Below are 20,059 nucleotides of genomic sequence, written 5' to 3' on the forward strand. Positions count from 1 at the left end.
TACACAGTAACTGCAATTCGAGAAACTTATTTTTCTTTTTCATTAGACAGTAAGCAGCTAGAAGACAAGGACTTTATTTTTCTTACCTGTATTCTTTAACAGTGTGTAGTAAGTACCCAATATGTATTTAGTGAATGAATGAAAGTGTTTAACTTAGTTTTCCACTGTGATTCTGCCATTTTCCTGTCTTTACTGGAGAAATAACTGGTTGTTTTACACTAGAATCCTGAAGTAGTAAAAACACTTTTTCAATAAAAATATTGATTCACCTAACATATCTGTCAATTAAAATTAAAAATCACCTAGCACATTATTACTTAGCAATAATTTAATATTAATTAAAATTACCTAGCATACTTATTGTAAATTAAAAATATAGTCACTGATATTAACAGAATTTCCTATGGATTATTTTCAGTTAAGAACAGGCAATTGCCTACTAAGAAAATTGTACTGACATTCTCCCTTTCAAATCTAACAATGTGAATACAAATAGAATTATGTTTTCCTTTAGTGCTATTTCTACTGCTTTGGAGATAGCACTTAGTTGTTAGGTCAATTTACTTATAGATGTAGTTGTGGAGTAATGAAACCCAAAAACATGTATTAAAAACTAACTTAAACCAATTTTGGCTTAACTCTTTTTATGCTAAACAAAAGTAAAACATCCTCAGGTTCAAATAAATTCCATGAAATTGAGAAGCTATCAATTATTTATTTACCAGTTATGAAAGAAGAAAAATACTAGTAAACATCTCAATGGTTTTATTTCTTTCTCCACTAATAAAATAATAAACTTGTAAGTTTAATATAGCAATCAAAAAAGATTTATCCTTTGTTTAAAGTAATTTATCCTATTGTTTAAAGCAACAATCAAAGGGTATCAGCCTTCTGTACTGTAAGGGCAAATAATAATAATCAATTAGACTAAATCTATTTCTGGAAGATCAAATCACCATATGTGTCTCCAATTTCACTATTATTTACACCTGGCTCAAGTTTTCCTAAGCCATTCAATTTCTTTTGAACACCTAGCATATTAGGTGCTATTTAAAAGTATTATATGCTGACAATCTATTTACCTATAATGTCTTTTTTTAAGAAGATTTTACTTATTAGAGAGAGAGAGCACATGCATATGCACCCATGATCATAACTGGGGTGGGGGGAGGGAGGGCAGAGAGAGAGGGAAAAGCAGACTCCCTGCTAAGCAGGGAGTCCACTAGGCCGTGTATCCCAGGACCCTGAAATGGTGACCTGAGCTGAAGATAGACGCTTAAACCAACTGAACCACACCCAGGAGCCCCAACCTGTAATTTCTTAGTAAAGTTTAAAATTTTCTAGCAATATGGACACTGGAAGTTTGATTTAAAAGTTTTAAATTTTTTATTTTTATTTTTTAAGAACATCTTTTATTATTTTTTAAAGATTTCATTTATTTATTCGAGATCGAGAGATAGTGGGAGAGTACAAGATAGAGCGCAAGTGGGAGGAAGGAGCCCCATGTGGGGCTCAGTGCCAGGACCTTGGGATCCTGACCTGAGCCAAAGGCAGACACTTAATCGACAGAGCCCCCCGGCCCCCAATTTTTTTTATTATCACCTATCTAGGTAAGATATGTAAAATTGTGACAATGCTCCCCCCCCCCAAGAATGGTGCTAAATGGACAACTAAACTTTATTTTTTAATTTAATTTTTTAAAACGATTTTACTTATTTATTTGAGAGAGAGAGAGTATGAGAGTGGGGAGGGTCAGAAGGAGAAGCAGATTCCCCACTGAACGGGGAACCCTATGTAGGACTTGATCCTGGAACTCCAGGATCATGACATAAGCTAAAGGCAGTTGCCCATCCAACTGAGCCACCCAGGCACAACCAACCTTTAGCTAAGGATGATTATACTGGTGTGCTTTCTAAGATATGATTTTTTATAGTATGCTCCTTTTAAAATGCAGTCATTGTAATTTCTGGATTGTCTACAGAAGGAAGTCTACCTATTAATTTTATGAAACTTCTGATTTATTGCTCAAACTTCTTAGTTTCTTCACATAGAAAATGGGAATAATTTCATTAGTAAGCACTTCTAGGAAGAGTTTAATTAATAATATCTATCATCACATGGTATTAATCAAGGCAATCAAAATCTTGCAGAAAGAGAACATTCAGTTAGCAAAATGAATAATCTGGAGATATTGCAATACTGTGTAAGGCCAAAATACTAAAAATAAAATTACAATGTTATATGAAAATATATTAAAAATATTTAAAAATATATTTTATATTAAAAATAAAACTCCAATTATACTGATTATTATAATATATATAGTATAATTCCTTTCATAAATATAATCTTTAAAAATAATAAGAAGGCTTATTCCTATTAAATACAATTTCAAGTGTCATAATATAAAAATATACTTTTGTTGGCTTTCTATTTTTCTGAAAAGCACAATAGAAATTATCTCATGTTTTGGGATACATTTTAAAGAATTAGTTCAATAAGCTGGTTTTTAGTCCTGGAGATTTAGAAATCCTTTGGGTCTTTATTCAAGGTCAAATAAATTGATAGTCACTATTACTTCAAATATGATAGAATGAATAAAAGTGCACATTGTAAACATCTTGAAAAAGTGTTATATACAATTAGATAATTTTTTGGAGACGACTAACCTTTTAAGTACTTTCTGGCTTTCTAACAACTCTATTAACCTGTAGGTGAAACACATTAAAGGCATTCAATTTGAAGCCTGGAATTTAGCTGACCTAGGCTTGATTCTTGCCCCTACCACTTACTACTTTAGTATTTCCTAGTGGATTCTTTCATTTCTCTGAATCTGTTTCTTCAGGTATAACAGTGAATAACACCCGTCTAGAATCAGCAATGAAGATGGAATGAGATTACATTGCCTAGCACATTGCTAGTGCAGAATGAATGTTAGTTTCATTCTCAGCTGTCCTTGAGTGCTAGCAACCTTCATTTGACTCCTTGGAGAGAGACGTTTGTTCTTTCACCTAAACACAGCATGTTTCTTCACCCTTTATAGCTATTTCCTTTAAAAGTACTCCACCAATGCGCTTATTAAACTACGTAATATTAACTCTAATGGAGTCAGTAATAACCAGTGAGCTATTTTAACGAAGAGTATTAGCAGATTTAAACTGATGAGATGTTATTTAAGTGCACTTAGGTATTACTCATCTATTTTTCACTGACAGACGATTCCTATCTTCTACTTTCTATACAGAAAATTGCATTTAATTACAGTATTGTTTAGGTGGGTTAGTCTGTAACTTGAAGTGAAAGATATTGACAGGATAAAATGAAAGCTTTGAAATAGGGCAAAATTGGGAAAACGAGGTCAGGCCAGAAACAGAATTACCGTAATTCATGGTGAGAGGATTGATTACAATGCATTTGCCTTCAAGATTTAGATACTCTGCAGAATGGAGGTAAAGCCCAGTTTTCAAGAAATTACCAATGGCGAAAAAAGCGGGGTGCGGTGTTAAGCCATCTGAGTAATCAGAACCTTTAGAATTGCTTAAAATAACCTTCACCGAAGAGAGCATTTTCTTTTTACTTTCCCTGCCTCCCGCAATTAATGCCATTTAACGCAGTTTTTTAAAAGGGAAAATGCCATACTGCAATTCTCAATAGGTTACTGACATGCACCATGACATTTAAACTTTTTTTTTTTTTTAATGTGCAAATCTCTCAAATGTCATTCCACCTCGAACCCTTTCCAAAACCTTAAAAAACCCACTTTCAAGCCAAACTTGCTGCGCGTTCGTGAATTACAAAGGTCAGGACCTCAAGGAAGGACCTACTTAGTACACTAACTCCACCAACTCCTGAAAACAAGCAATCTCGGTGCTAAGACCGAGAAGTAACTAGCTATTTGTTTATAATTAATTTCTTCCTAATTTAAAATCAATTGATTTCCAAGAAGGATTCAAAACAGTTTTCAACGTTTTCCATCACGCATTTGCCAATTTCTACAACTCATTACACCAACCCTCTTTCCCCTCCGCCCACATGCTCCCCGAACCATCCAAGGCCCCTGAAGCGGTGCGGTCGCGTGTCGCCCTGCACAGCCCACGGAAGCCCGGCGTGCCCCGCAGAGCTTGGGCGGGAACCACTTCCCCACTCCGGGCTGCCGCTACAACTGAAGCGGTCAACCAATGGCTGCCTTCTCCCGTACTCATCGTCCCGCCTTCCAGTTCCACTGACCCCAATAGGAATGGTCGTCTCGTGCCGGAGGCCAATGGGAGATTGGGGGCGGGAATCATTGGCCGCAGTCTTGCCGCAGTGCAGTATGGTCCTCCGTCTCCGTTACCCTGGTGCCGAAGTAGGCGCGTCGCCGCCGCCAGGGAACTACGGTCCCCGCCCCTAACCTGGCCCTGTGTTCAAACTTCCCGCACCCCGGCAACCTTGGCTCCCGCCCCTCAATCTTCGCAGCAACCCGGCACCCACTCTTGGGCGGCTAGACGGGGAGTTTGTTCCGCGGAGAGAAGCAAGGCAAGGAGGCGGGACGCCGCGTCGAATCTGAGGAGGCGCCGGGGCGGGTTGGGGGTGGGCTTTTGGCGTGGGCGTGGAGACTGGGGAGTTCGGGGTGCGAAGTGAGATTGGGACTGCAGCGTGGGGGGCCGGCTATTCGTGGATGGAGGTACGAGAGTGGAGCTGTTAAAGCGGGGAGGATGAGCGGATTAAGGATAGGGAGGGTTTGGGGACGCGGGGAGAGCAGAGTCCTAAGCAAATAAGTGAGGAACACGGCAGCCGGGAAAGGACGAGGAGGAGGCGAGGTTGGCTACAGGTGGGGGATTGGGAAGTTAGGAGGAGACGAAGTTATAGAAGGTTTGATTGTTTGTTGGAATCGAGAAAAGGAGGAAGGGAGCTCGTTGCAGGAGGATCTAGAGATAGGGTTAGGAATTATTAGGAAACCCTAGAGGCCTGTGGAGACTGAAGATGGCAAAGGAGGGACAGCCGAGAAGGGGAAGGAGACTGTGAAACTTTCGGCATCTCTGGGATAACTGGAGATTAAAGACAGTTGGGTTAAAGCGGAAAGGCCCATTTATCCTGGCTGTGAAATTTTTACATGTCCACCCAGGCTGGGATGAGGGGAAAGATGTTTGGCAAAAAATGCGCCAGGTGAGTCCGAGTGCTCTGGTTGGTGTTCTGCGTGGGCAGGACCAAAAGGATACAGTGTTTCGAGGTGGTGAAGACCCTGGGCCAGGTTCACCTGAGTTTAAACCCCCTCTCATTCACTTTGTGACCTTGGACAAATTACTAATATCAATTAGTAACAAATTGTTGGCTAGTAACAAGGGGCATATATATTTTTTTCCATTTGGGAATGGGAATAGTATAGACACTCTTGTGAGGATTAATTTCTTGTGGTGTTCCTACCTATAATGAGATAACTGAAGAAAAAATTGGATGGTTCTCTTCAAGTGGATTTGTTCTTGAAATTTTGTTTGTGTGAGCAGTTCGATGGGCTGCAATTACTGGAGATTTTCTTAATCCTTTTGCTTGTTGGATCCTCCTCTGAAAGTCTGAAGAACGTTTTGGCTCCTCTCCATAGGAAAGTACACTTGGGCACAAACATTTTTTTTTTTTTTTTTGGATTTTTAGGGCACAAACATTTTTATGCTGGTTCTTTACCATCAACTTGGATTAAAAATATCTTTGAGATTAAAAGTCACCATTTAAATGATTTTTATGTATTTATCTTTTTTGGCAGGAGGGGTCTACATGCAGTTTTGAAAAAAGGGTACAGTTCTGGACATTATTTATTATGTTATTTTAATTCATATGTTTTCAAGTTATAGTTCCACATTTGAATTTTATATTACAAATATATACAAATAGAGAATCATTTTAAATATCAAAAAGTAGTTGGTGATTTTTGGAAAAGATTTTTCTTTTTTTTGTCAGCATCACATCTTTCCTATTAAGCATTCATGGAATAGCAGACACAGAAGTCCATTAGAAGATGCTACTTTTGGGATGCCTGGGTGGCTCAGTTGGTTAAGCTTCTGATTTCAGCTCAGGTCATGATCTCCAGGTGGGGAGATCAAGCCCTGTATCACGCTCTGGCCTGGGCATGGAGCCTGCTTGATTCTGTCTCTCCCTCTGTCCATCTTCCCCCCACCCCCAAAGAAGATTCTGCTCTTTCACCTGGTTTTTCTTCTGCCTGTTATTACTGATCTTCTTTGCTTCTTTGTGGATGCTCCTCCTTCTCTGCTCACCAGTATTGTGTTTCCTCATAATTTAGTCTTCTGCCTTCTCTTCACTCTGTTCTTTTTTATGGCTGAGTTCATCTTCAGGCTTCTGGTCATCTTGGCTTCCACCATCTATATTTTATTAATGCACAATCAGTTTTTGTCTCTGTCTTGGAACTCTTGAATTAGTTCTAAATTTATATAGCTAATTTTTCATGTTTCCACATAGATTTCTTACAGGCATCCTAAACTCGATGTATCTAATATGAAACCATCACCTTTCTCCACCAGACCTGTCCTATTAAATGGTACCATATTTACCCAATTTTTTAAGACCAAAACTTTGAAATTCATTTTCTGAATTTGGAAGAATTTTGAATTCTCTGTTCTCATAGTCCACATATAACCTGTCATCAAGTTCAGTTTGTTTTATTTGATAAACATTTCTTAATTCTGTACTCTACATCTCTAGTTACCCTCTGTTAGTTCAAAGCTCTGTCACTTGTCACCTGATTTCAAGACCAGCTGTTTTTCTGCCTTCAGCCTTATTGGGCCTCCAGTTCTTGGGCTGGAGAAGGATCTTTGTAAATGTGGATCTGATCATTTTAATCCTACTGAAGATCCTTTTTTTCTAACCAACTTCTTTGTATGATATAAAGATCCTTCTTGTAACAGTCTCTTCCACTTGATCCAGTCTCCTTTATTACTTTAATCACGGCCCTCCAGCCAGTGCAGTCATTCTAAACCAGCATTGTCTAAAAGAAATATAATGCGAATCATGTACATAATTTAAAACATTTTTTCAGTAGTCACAGGAAAATACAAATAGGTGAAATTAATTTTAATAGTATATCTTATTTAAACCAGTACATCCAAAATAATCTTTTAACGTGATGAATATTTATTTTTTTTATTATTTTTTAAAGATTGTATTTATTCACTTGACAGAGATCACAAGTAGGCAGAGAGGCAGGCAGAGAGAGAGGGGGAAGCAGGCTCCCCACCGAGCAGAGAGCCCAATGCGGGGCTCAATCCCACGACCCCGAGATCATGACCCAAGCTGAAGGCAGAGGCCCAGCCTACTGAGCCACCCAGGCACCCCTAACGTGATGAATATTTAAAAATATATTCAAGTAGATAGTTTATGTTTTTTTTTATGTATTGAGTTTTCAAAATCCCATGTGTATTTTACACTTAACAGCATATCTCATTTCTCACTAGGTACATTTCATGTTTTCAGTAGCCACTGTTTGAATAGCACAATTGCATACTTTTTGCAGTTTGATTATATGCCTCACCTATCTCATGCCTTTTACTTTTGCACATGCTGCTTTCTTTTCCTGAAATAGACTCTTCTGTCATGAACCGTGTTCTTTTAGTAACCTCATCTTCCATTATCCACCCCCTGCAACAAAAAAAAAAAACAGCCCCCAAACACCCATACTTGTGTTTAGCCTCAGGTAATACCTAAAGACTTAATTTAGGCATTATTTCCTCTGGAATTCTTTCTGATTTCCCTCTGTCCTCTCAATCTTAGTTTTGAGTGTACTTAGCCTACTTTACTTCTTTTGTCATTAGTACTCATACTCTTGCATTATCTTTTTCTTCCTGCGTTGGAGTTTGTGAATGGTAAGGTGTCAGTTGTATCTTATTTTTTGTATCTCCATTTATAGTTTAGTGCCTGACATAGTAGGTGTTCAGTAAAGGCCTTATACATGTATGAATGAATATTCTGTGATGTGTTCATTTGACTGACTACACTTTGGGAATGCATATTCTAGTTAAGATGCTTTAATTTGAACCACTGTTTCAAAATGCCGTTTAAATGAAGCTGATTATGCCTTAAATTTTAAGTCTAGCATATGCTGTGCTCTGCCCTAGAGTCCAGAAAACTATATTTAAAATCTAAACATAGTTTGATTTTTAAAGCAGGAGTAGGTGTTGTGTAAATAAAGGTAGAGTAAAAAAATGCTTAGGCATATAGTGGAACATGTCAGTAGAAGGGTAGAAAAATGACTTGGCTTTATCTGTTTCTAATAATTTTTTCTCCTTTGTAAGAGAGAATTAGTTGCAGTTTTATGCAACAAGATTGTTTTTAATTTTGTCTCATCTTCAGTTATTTATATTCCTTTTTGAGGAGAGAAATCTTCTTATTTATACCTTTCTCTCTTAGTTTATTTTTATTTTACTTATCTAGTTGCTTGTTTTGAGTTCTTTTGCTGGAAGCAGAGGTGGCCAGGCACCTCTGTTTTATACAAAGAAGCTGAACACAAGATATGAACAGTTCTTTGATTTTATATAGTTTTTTTCCTTAAAACTAAGAACCTTTATTCAAGTTTTATAAATCAGATAATTATTATGCTATTCCATATATAGTAAGCTTTTTAGCTTAGATCTAGTTTTGATTCATTTGAAACAATATAAAAGGGACATTCTGGTACTGAAGTGGCTTATGGTCATCTTTTTTCTGACCTGTTACATGCGAACTATTCTGTTTAGGACTTTTTAGAAGTTTATTTTTGGATGAAAAATGACATGTTAGATTTGCTAGTTTTCTAGCATTGCCATGGTAGCACTCCTGGCTATTTTTAGAAAATAAACAATTCTTAGGAATTGAAATTGGGCAAGACTTGTAGTTTTTCTTTTTTGCTTTTATGTAGTTACCCTCTTACAGATAGGGGTGATAGATGAACCAACTGTTAGTTGATTTACTCCCCATCACAAAGAATTAGCTTAAATTAGCTGGAAAACTGTACATGGAATATAAATCTTCAGTGTTCTGTTAATCTAGGTAACTTTTTTCATTTAAGAGAAAATAATATTTATTCATTTAGTAATATTGTGACCATATTAGTCAAATGGAAAATATTATTCTAAGTACAGGTGAAATTTATTTTGTCTAAAGCCATATTAGTTCATCTCAGTTATTTAAAATTAACTGAGTTAGAATATTCCAACTTTACTGTGGTAATGGGTCTGAGCAGACCTTTTTGATTTGCTAACTTTTCTCCCTTCTAAGGAATTTTAGAGATTTAAGTAAGACTTACTTAAAAGTTATTTAAAAGAGGGAAAATTTAACACTTCGTTTGAAACAGGAAGACAAACTTTATAGAATGAAATTAATGTTCTATTTGGAATAGCTTTATAGAATAATCATTCAGTCCATAAAAAATTAGTGAGTGGTGTTGTTACCATGGTGAACTAGGCAGACAAGATTTCTGGTCTTACAGGTTTTCTATTTAGTAGGAAGAGAAAGATGAATGTAAGATTATTTCTAATAGTAACAAGGTCTATGAAGAAAATAAAACAGTAATTAAGATAGAGTGACTGGGCTTACTTTGATAGAAATGTTAGGAGAGCCATCTTTGAGAAGTTGACATTTCTGCTGAGAGCAGGAGGAAGAGAAGGAGCAAAGTTCTAAGAAGGACCTCTTAGGGTTAAAGGGTGAAGCAAGTCCAAAGTCTGTGGTTGGCAAAAGGTTGGCATGTTGGAGGCAACAAAGAAGGCCACTTTAGCTGAAAAAGTGGCATGAGATAAGGATGGAGAAGTAGGCTGAGGGGTTAGATCTTGTATGAGTTTGCAGGTCTGGTTGTGGAATCTGATGGCTGTAAAAAGCCATTGAAGAGTATTAAGCAGGAGGGCAATGCTATCTGCTTCTGTGTCATAGCTTACTCTGTGGAAGCAAGGATAAAAGCAGGTATCACTAGGAGACAATTGCAGAAGTTCAAGTGAAAAAAGATGGTGGCTTGGTCTAGGGCAGTAGCAGTGGGAATGATAAAAAATAATGTGGAATGTATTTTGGGAGATAAAACCATTTGGTTTCACAGATGGCTTGGATGTGGGATGTGAGGTTAAGAAGGAATCCAGGATGATCCTTAGATTTGCGACAGGAGTTAATGGAAGTGCCATTTAATGAAATTAGAAAAATAGGGAAGAGTGGGGATAGAAAGAGGACAAATTATGATTTTGGCTTTGGACATACAAGTTTGAAATGATTTTTGGATACCCAGATAGAGTTGTCACATATGAAGGTGGATATGTGAATCTGGAAGTCAGAGTAAATGAAGCCTAGATGAGACCATCTAAGGAGAGAGTGTAGATGAAGAAAAGAGAGCCAATATGTGGTGCCTTGGGAAGAGGAGGCAGATTCAACAAAGTAGAGATAACATTCTAGATTCTAGATTACTCTTCAAAAGAGATTTATTGGAAAATTAGAATAGAGCAACTGGGTCATAGATGTATTAGGACATGGAGTCAAGCAACAGCTTTATTAGAGCCTCTTTGTTGGTAGGAATGATCCTGTGCAGAGTACAGTAGCAGGGGCACAGTCCTGAGATGGAGAGAAGATATGGGAAGGGAGACAGGTGAAAGGTGAAAGGTTTAGCTCTGAAAAGGAACAGAAATGCTTCTTCAGTTTTAGTGGCAGGAAGGCAACAATATTGATAGATGCAAATGGAGATGATTTCAAAGATGAGGTAGTTTTCATCTGATTGTTGATACTGAAATACCTAATGGGATACTCAACCAAGAGAAAACTTGTACAGGGATACCTTGTATAATTGGACTTTGATTTATTGTGCTTTGCAGAAATTGCATTTTTTTTTTTTTTTAACAATTTGAGTGGTGGCAATCCTGCATTGAGCAAGTCTGTTGGCGCCATTTTCGTCCAATAGCATTTGTTCACTTTCTGTGTCACATTTTCTAAATTCTCATAATATTTCAGACTTTTTTGATATAGTATTTCTTATGGTAATCTCTGATTAGTTGGTTATCTTTGATGTTACTGTTGTAATTGTTTTGGGGTGCCATGAACTGCATCCATATAAGACAGTGGACTTAATTGATAAATGTGTGCATTCTGACTCCTCCACCAACCAGCCGTTCTCCCTCTCTCTCCTTGTCCTTGGGCCTTTCTATTCCCTAAGAAACAGGATGGATATTAGGCCAATTAATAACCCTGTGATGGCCTGTAAGTGTTCAAGTGAAAGTCAGACATTTCTCACTTTAAATCAAAAGCTAGAAATGATGTAAGCTTAATAAGGAAGGCATGAAAAGCCAAAAAAAGCCAAGAAAAGCCAAAAGTAGACCTGTGCATCAAACAGCCAAGTTGCAAGTTCAAAGAAAAGTTCTTTAAGGAAATTAAAAGTGCTACTGAAGTGAACACATACAGTAAGATAAGAAAATGAAAATAGCCTTATTGCTGATGTGGATAAAGTTTTGGTGGTCTGGGTAGAAGATCAAACCAGCCCCAACAGTCTCGTAAGCCAAAGCCTATTCTGGAGTACAGCCCAAGCTCCCTTCAGTTGTATGAAGGCTGAGAGAAGTGAGGAAGCTGCAAAAGAAAACTTTTGCAGCCTTGGAAGCTGCAAGAACTTGGTTTATGAGGTTTAAGGACAGAAACCATCCCAGTAACGTCAAAGTACAAAGTGAAGCAGTAAGTGCTGTTGTAGAAGCTACATCAAGTTATCCAGAAGATCTATCTCAGATAATAAAGATGGTTCCTTCTCCAAACAACAGATTTTCAATGTAGACACAGCAGCCTTCTAGGAAGGCTTCTATGGAAGCCTTCTATGGAAGAAGATGTCATCTAGGACTTTGATAGCTACAAAGGAGAAGTCAGTGCTTGTCATCAAAGCTTCAAAGGACAGACTGACTCTCGTGTGGGCTAATGTAGCTGGTGACTTTAAGTTGAACTGGTGTTCATTTACCATTTCAAAAATTCTAGAGCTATTTGAAGCATTATGTTGAATCTATTTTGCCTGTACTCTACAAATACAACAACAAAGCCTGGATGACAGCACATGTGTTTACAACATGGTTTACTGAATTTAAATTTTAAGCCCACTGTTGAGGCCTAATGCTCAGGAAGGAGAAAAAAAATTCCTTTCAAAATATTACTGCTCATTGACAATGCAACAGATCACCCAAAAGCTGATGGAGATATACAGTGAGATTTATGTTGTTGTCATGCCTGCTTACACAGCATCTATTCTGCAGCTTGTAGATCAAGGAATGATTTTGACTTTCAAGTTCTCTTATTTAAGAAATATGTAGCTGCCATAGGTAATGATTCCTCTGATGGATCTGGGCAAAGTAAATTGAAAACCTTCTGGAAAAGATTCACCATTCTAGATGCCATTAAGAACATTTGTGATTTGTGGGAAGAGGTGAATATATTCATATTAATGGCAGTTTAGAAAAAGTTGATTCCAACACTCATGGGATGACTTTGAGGGTTTCAAGACTTCAGTGGGAGAGGTAACCATAAATGTGGTGGCAATAGCAAGAGAACTAGAAGTAGAGCCTGAAGATATGACTGCATTACCGTAATCTCATGATCAAACTTGAACAGAAGAGTTGTTGTTTCTTATGGATGCACAAGGAAAGTGGTTTCTTGGGATGGATTCTCCTGGTAAAGATGCTGTGAAGATTGTTGAAGTGACAAGAAAGGATTTAGAATATTATAGAAACTTAGTTGACAAAGCAGTGGCAGGATTTTAGAGGACTGACCCCAATTCTGAAAGTTCTTCTGTGAGTAAGTGCTTTCAAACAGCTTTGCATGCTACAGAAAAATTGTTCGTGGAAGGAAGAGTCAATCAATGAGACAAACTTTATTGTCTTATTTTAAGAAATAACCACAGCCACCCAGCTTTCAGCAATCATCACCCTGATCAGTCAGCAGCCATCAACACTGTGGCAAGGCTCCACCAGCAAAAAGATTACAACTCACTGAGAGCTCAGATGATGATTAACATTTCTTAATTCTTAGCAATGAAGCATTTTTAAATTAAGGTATGTACATTTTTTTAAAACAATGCTCTTGCACAGTTAGTAGACTATCATATGGTATGGTTCAAATATTCATATGCATTGGGAAACCAAAAAATTCATTTGACTATTTTTATTGTAGTCTGCTTTATTGCAATATTAGCTTTATTTTGGTGGTCTGGAACTAAACCTGCAATATCTCTGAGGTGTGCCTGGATCCATTTCAAGGCTTATTAACTTAATTCTGTCACCTTAGGTAAATTGTACTCTTGGGTAAGTCAGCTTGTTTTTCTGGGTATTAGTTTCCTTATTCTATTCAGAGAAAAAAGTGATTCCTCAGGGTTCCTTCCATTGCAAAGTTGGTATGTTAAGCTACAGTACTTATTTTTATTTGCGCATACACACACACACACACACACACACACACACACATTTTTTTTTTTTTTTTTTTTTAAAGATTTTATTTATTTATTTATTTGACAGAGAGAGATCACAAGTAGGCAGAGAGGCAGGCAGAGAGAGAGGAAGGGAAGCAGGCTCCCTGCTGAGCAGAGAGCCCGATGCGGGACTCGATCCCAGTACCCCGAGATCATGACCTGAGCCGAAGGCAGCGGCTTAACCCACTGAGCCACCCAGGCGCCCCCACACACACATTTTTTAATTGAGGTTCAAATGACACACGTTACATTAGTTTTAAGCATATAGCATAGGGATTTAACTCTATAGGTTATGCTATGCTTATTGTAAGTGAGGCTACTGTTACTACCAATGCACCAGTTTACATTCCTGCCACCAGTGTGTGGTGGTGTGTGCCTCACCAGTGTGAGGCATTCCTCCACATCCTCTTCAGCATTTGTAATTTATTCTTTTTTTTTTTTTAAGATTTTATTTATTTATTTGATAGAGATCACAAGTAGTCAGAGAGGCAGGCAGAGAGGGGAAGGGAAGCAGGCTCCCCGCCGAGCAGAGAGCCAGATGCAGGACTCAATCCTAGGACCCCGGAATCACGACCTGAGCTGAATGCGGAGGCTTTAACCCACTGAGCCACCCAGGTGCCCCAATTTATTCTTTTTTTTTGATACTAACTGTTCTGAATGGTGTGAGTTGATACCTTATCGTGGTTTTGATTTGCATTTCCCTGATGATTAGTGATGTTGAGCATCTTTTCTTTTGTCAGTTGGCTATCTGTATGTCGTCTTTGGAAAAACATCTATTAAGGTTTTCTGCTTACTTTTTAATTGGATTGGTTGTTTGTTTGTTTGTTTGTTTGTTTTTTTGGTGTTGAGTTGGATAAGTTCTTTATATATTTTGGATAGTAACCCTTTAACAAATGTACTAGGTTGCCTTTTTGTTTATGGTTTCTTTTGCTGGGCAAAAATTTTAATTTTGGTGTAATCCCAATAGTTTAGTTTTGCTTTTTTGTTTTCCTAGCCGAGGAGAAATAATCTTAAAAACGTTCCTAAGGTCTATATCAAAGAGATTACTGCCTATATTCTTTTAGGAGTTTTATGGTTTCAGGTCTCACATTTAGGTCTTTAATTATTGTGAGTTTATTTTTTTGTTTAGTTTAAGAAAGTGGTATAGTTTCATTCTTTTGCATGTTGCTGTTCAGTTTTCCCAGCACCATTTAATGAGAAGGATATCTTTCCCATTATATATTCTTATCTTCTTTGTCATAGATTAGTTGACCACGCAAGGGTGGGTTTATTTCTGGGCTCTCTGTACTGTTCCATTGATTTATGTATCTATTTTTGTACCAGTACTCTCTAGGATTGTGATACGCCCATCTTTTTTCTTCTTGAAATTGCTTTGGCTGTTCTTTTTACTTGTATCTTCTGTCTTTGTACTTCTATACAAATTTTAGGATTACTTGTACTAGTTATGTAAGAAATATTACTGGTATTTTGATAGGGTTTGCATTGAATCTGTAGATTGCTCTGAGTAGTATGGACATTTAAACAATATTGGGGCACTACCCCAACTGGGTAGCTCAGTGGATTAAGCCTCTGCTTTCGGCTCAGGTCATGATCCCTGGGTCCTGGGATTGAGCCCCACATTGGGCTCTCTGCTCACCAGGGAGCTTGCTTCCCCCTCTCTGTCTGCCTGCCTCTCTGCCTACTTGTGATCTCTCTCTTTCTCTATCAAATAAATAAATAAAATCTTAAAAAAAAAAACCCAATGTTATTCTAACCCATGAGCATGGTATAGCTTTCCATTTGTTTGTGTCATCTTCAGTTTTTTTCCTCAGAGTTTTAATAGTTTTGAGAGTAGAGTTCTTTCACGTTCTTGGTTAAATTTATTCCTAAGCATTTTGTTATTTGTGGAACAATTGTAAATGGAATTTAAAAAAATTTCTCTTTCTGCTGTGCTGTTATTAATGTATAGAAATGCAACAGATTTCTGTGTATTAATTTTGTATCCTGCACCTTTATTGAATTAATGTATTCTAATAGTGTTTTGGTGGAGTCTCTAGGGTTTTCTATATATAGTATCATTATCTACAGTTATTGACTGTTTTCCTTTTTCCTTTACCAGTTTGGATGCCTTTTCTTTAATGTTTTTGTCTGATTGAGGTGGCTAGGACGTCCAGTGTCATTTTGAGTAAGAATGGCAAGAGTGGACATCCTTGTCATGTTCCTGATCTTGGAGGAAAAGTTTTCAATTTTTCATCATTGAATATACTGTTAGCTGTGGGTTTGACATATATTGCCTTAATTATGTTGTAGTATGTTTTCTGTCAGCCCACTTTGTTGACAGTTTCGCTCAGTAGATGGATTGAATGGATTTTGAATTTTGTCACATGTTTTTTCTGCATCTAATGAGATGATCATATGATTTTTATCCCTCTGTTATGTGGTGTGTCATGTTGATGGTTTTTAGTTGATGAACTGTTCTGGTGTTCCTGCAGTAAATCCCACTTAATGGTACTGAATTATTCTTTTAGTGTATTATTGAATGTAGTTTGCTAATATTTTGTTGACATTTTGCATCTATGTTCATTAGGTATATCGGCTTATAGTTTTCTTTTTTGGTATTATCTTTGCTTTTAGTATCAACATAATGCTGACCTTGTAGAATGTATCTGGAAGCTTTCCCTGCTCTTCTATTTTTGAAATAGTTTGAAGAAAACAACTATTCTTTACTTTTGTTTTGTTTTTATTTAAATTCCAGTTAGTTAACATACAGTGTAATATTAGTTTAGTTGTACAGTATAGTGATTCAGCACTTCCATACAACACCTAGTGCTTAATCACAACAGGTACACTTCTTAGTCCCCATCACCTGTTTAACCCATTCCCCCACCCACCTCTCCTCTGGTAACCATTAGTTTGTTCTCTATAGTTAAGAGTTTATTTCTTGGTTTGCCTCTCTTTTTTCCCCCTAAGCTCTTTTGTTTTGTTTCTGAAATTCCACATTTGAGTGAAATCATATGATATTTGTCTTTATCTGACTTATTTTGTTTAGTATAATACTCTCTTGTTCCAGTCACACCATGGCAAACGCCAAGACTTCTCTTTTATAGCTGAGTAATATTACATTATACACCCCCCCCAACACATCTTTTCCCGTTCATCAGTCAGTGAATATTTGGGCTGTTTCCATAGTTTGGCTATAGTAGATAATGCAGCTATAAATAATCAGGGTAAAAAATAATTAGTTTTTTTTTTTTTTTGTATTCTTTGGTAAATACCTAGTAGTACAATGGCTGGATCATAAGGTAGATTTTTTTGTTTTTCATTTTTTGTTTTGAGAGAGAGTGGGGAGAGGGAAGAGCGAAGGGAGAGGGGGAGAGAGAATTTTAAGCAGGCTCCAGTGTCTTAACACAGAGCCCAACGTAGGGCTCAGCCTCATGACCCTGAGATCATGACCTGTGCCAAAATCAAGAGTTAGACACTTAACTGACTAAGTCATCCAGGTGCCCCAGGTAGTTCTATTTTTAACTTTTTGAGGAATGTCCATAGTGTTTTCCACAGTGGCCGTACCAGTTTGCAGTCCCACTAGTAGAGCAAGAGTGTTCCCTTTTTTCTACAACCTCACCAACACCTGTTGTTTCTTGTGCTTTTGATTTTAGCCATTCTGACAGGTGTGAGGTGACATCTCATTGTAGTTTTGATTTATATTTTTCCTAATGATCAGTGATACAGCATTTTTTCATGTTTCTGTTGGCCATCTATATGTCTTTGGAAAAATGTCGAGAATAGGTTTTCTTTAAATGTTTGGTAGAATTCACCTGTGAATTTATCTGATCCCAGATTTTTGTTCTTGGGAGTTTTGTGAGTACCAATTCAATTTCTTACTAATAATCAGGTGTTTAGGGTACTGTCTGTAGATGAGACATCACAGCACATTTCTGAAAGAGGAAAAGAGTAATGATAGGTGAAACACATTGAAACAGAGAAAGCTGTGTCTGAAAACATTCAGGAGGAAACTACAGCAAAGAAAGATTCAGTTATATCTAAAAGAATCTCAGAACATCTTAGAATTTGAAAAGTCAGGGAGAAAGGATAATTGAAAATGGGAAGGAAGAATAGTTGAAAAACTGTGTAATAGTTATGCTTCCTTTCCTACCCAGTCCCATATACAGTGACTCAATGTAATAGTCCCTGCCTTTCACCATTCCCTTTCTTTGCCGTCAAAAAATACAGAAGCAATTTCTTAAGAAAACCAAAATAAAGACAACCCTAAAAGAGAAATAGAGTTGCCATGGTGGATATTTGTATCTGAAGATTATCCCTTGTAATTCTAGCTTTTTAGGATCCCCCTCGAAAATGGCTGATTCTCTGCTATTCATCCTAAAGCAAAGTGTGCATGTCAGGAAGCCTTATTTATAAATACCTGTTTTCCATTTATTCTTTTTCTTTCTTTTTCCTTTTTAAAATATCAATGGACAACCAAAAATTACCTTCAAAGAAATAAAACCATATATAAATAAGAAAAACTATCACCGTGTGAGACGGAGGTCCTAGATCAGGAGATAGTGTTCTCAGAGGAATGAAAATATATTCCATCAGTAAATCAGGAACAGGATAGTTATTTAAAAAACCAGAACGAGAAAGAATTCTTGGGAATTAAGGTGTTTGCAAAAAGTAAATAAAAACACAACAATCCTGGATAGTTAAAAGATAAGTTGAGTGAAAATAGAAATACTGAGAGAACAGTTTGTTATTTAGCCAGTAGAAATCTCAAAAAGAATAAATAGGAAAGCCAGTTATCAGAAAAATAACAAACATTTCTAGTGCTTAAAGGTACTTGTTTCAATATTAAAAGGAAGAGGGAGGTAAAGGGGCAACACAATCAGTGAAAAAAGACTCAGACCTATGCATGTTGTGGGATTGCAGTGTAAGAGGAGGGAAAAGCCTAAAAACTCCTAGGAAGGAAAAGAAAAGATAATCTATAAGGGAATGAGAATCAGATGAGCATAACTAGAGTGTAAACTCCTTAATGGCAGGGATTTTTGAGGTTGTTGTTTTCATTACGGCTGCATTGTGAGAGCTTAGAAGAAGTACATGTTGGATAAAAGAGAGAGTATAACATCTTCCAAGAACCTCTGAGGGTTTAGAAGGCAGTGGAGTAGTGTCTTTAAAGTTCTGAGAGAAAATAACTTAGATGGCAGAACTTACAAAAACTACCAGATTGGAGGGCAAAATAAAGACCTTCTCAGGCATATAAAGACTCAGAACATTTTTCTCAACCTATTTACCCCTTTTTTTTGGTAATTTAATTTTATTTTTTTAGTGTTCCAAGATTCTTTGTTTATACACCACACCCAGTGCTCCATGCAATACTTGTCCTCCTTAATATCCACCACCAGGCTCACCATCCCGCCATCCCCTCCTCTCCAAAACCCTCAGTTTGTTTCTGAGTCCACAGTCTCACATGTCAGCCTACTTACCCTTTCTGTAGAAGTTACTTGAGAATATAGACTAGAAAAGTGATGATCAAAACTAATAAAGATGATGTCATGAGCTGTTAGAAATGGTGGATTATCCCAGAAGTACTACAAAAATGATTCCAGAATGACAGTGGTACCACAGGGCTACAGAATAATTGATTTAAATTAGAATTGGAAATAATTGATCTCCAAGAAAAATGTTTTTAAGAGGAGGAAAGAAGTGGAATTCAGGCTACAGATAGAATGACTATCAAGCTAGGTAAATATTAGTGATATAGGAAGGTTGTTTTTTCTTTTCAATAAGAAAAAAGGACTATTAGGAATCTGAAGGGAAAAAACTTCCAAACAAGTCATTACATGTTGCAGCCGTTTAAAAATGAGTCACAAGTTAAATCCTCATCTTACGTACTCTTAAGTTGCTAATTTAAGAAATAGCATAAGCATAAAAGTATAAGCCACTAAAATAGCTATCCCAGGGAAAGGGACCTGAATAATGGGGCAGTGGATGGTTCCTTTTTTTTTTTTTTTTAAATAAACTGTATGCATATATTTGAGGCATGGATGGGGAATGGTGAATGCTGGTGCATAGAAGATGAATGGCAGGTAATGTTTTGTGAGGTATATCTTTTGCAGTGAAAGGTTAGGTGGCACCACTGATTAAGATGGGACAGGTCATAGGGAGCTCCTTCTGCTATAGGCATATAAACAAATAATCCTCATTTATACCATATGATCAGCTTTTAATTATATTGTAATTAAAACTGAGTCTTTGACAAGGAATATCAATTTACTGAGCATCTTGTATGTTTGAATTGTAAATGTAATTGATTTTTACTGAGTGCTTATGGTGTCATAGTTCTTGAATTAACCTAGTTAACTGTCCCAGCAGTTCTCCAAGGGAATTACTATTACTATTCCCTTTAAAAATGAGATCATTGAGATTCAGAGAGCCAAACACCATTATGTATAGCTTTTAAAACTTAAGTTAATAAAATTCAACAAAATTAAAAATTAGTCACATTTGCCACATTTCAGGTGCTCAGGTGCTCATATGTGGCCAATTTCCATACCAGATAGCATAGATTATAAAACATTTCCTTTTTTTTTTTTTTGCCATGATGCAGTCGAAGTTTATGTAAATAAGGACACTATGTGAAGGAAAATACAGAAACCTTGAAAT

The 20,059-nt window shown here is 36.9% G+C and overlaps 1 protein-coding gene across 2 annotated transcripts in view; it reads left to right on the top strand.

Annotated features, from left to right (window-relative positions):
• The first annotated feature begins 4,566 nt into the window (after positions 1 to 4,566).
• LCA5 (lebercilin LCA5) overlaps positions 4,567 to 20,059 on the top strand; it is a 60,674-nt gene continuing 45,181 nt past the window's right edge. Inside the window, exon 1 of one of the 2 annotated variants that reach the window (XM_004752802.3) lies at positions 4,567 to 4,663. The gene's annotated coding sequence lies outside the window, so the exon portion shown is untranslated. Of the gene's footprint in view, positions 4,664 to 4,688; positions 5,146 to 20,059 lie in introns of those variants that run through there. The other variant, XM_045066230.1, reaches the window with a different exon arrangement.

Source organism: Mustela putorius, unplaced genomic scaffold (genome assembly GCF_011764305.1).
Source record: "Mustela putorius furo isolate JIRA1106 unplaced genomic scaffold, ASM1176430v1.1 tig00003863_pilon_pilon_pilon, whole genome shotgun sequence".
NCBI lineage: Eukaryota > Metazoa > Chordata > Mammalia > Carnivora > Mustelidae > Mustela > Mustela putorius.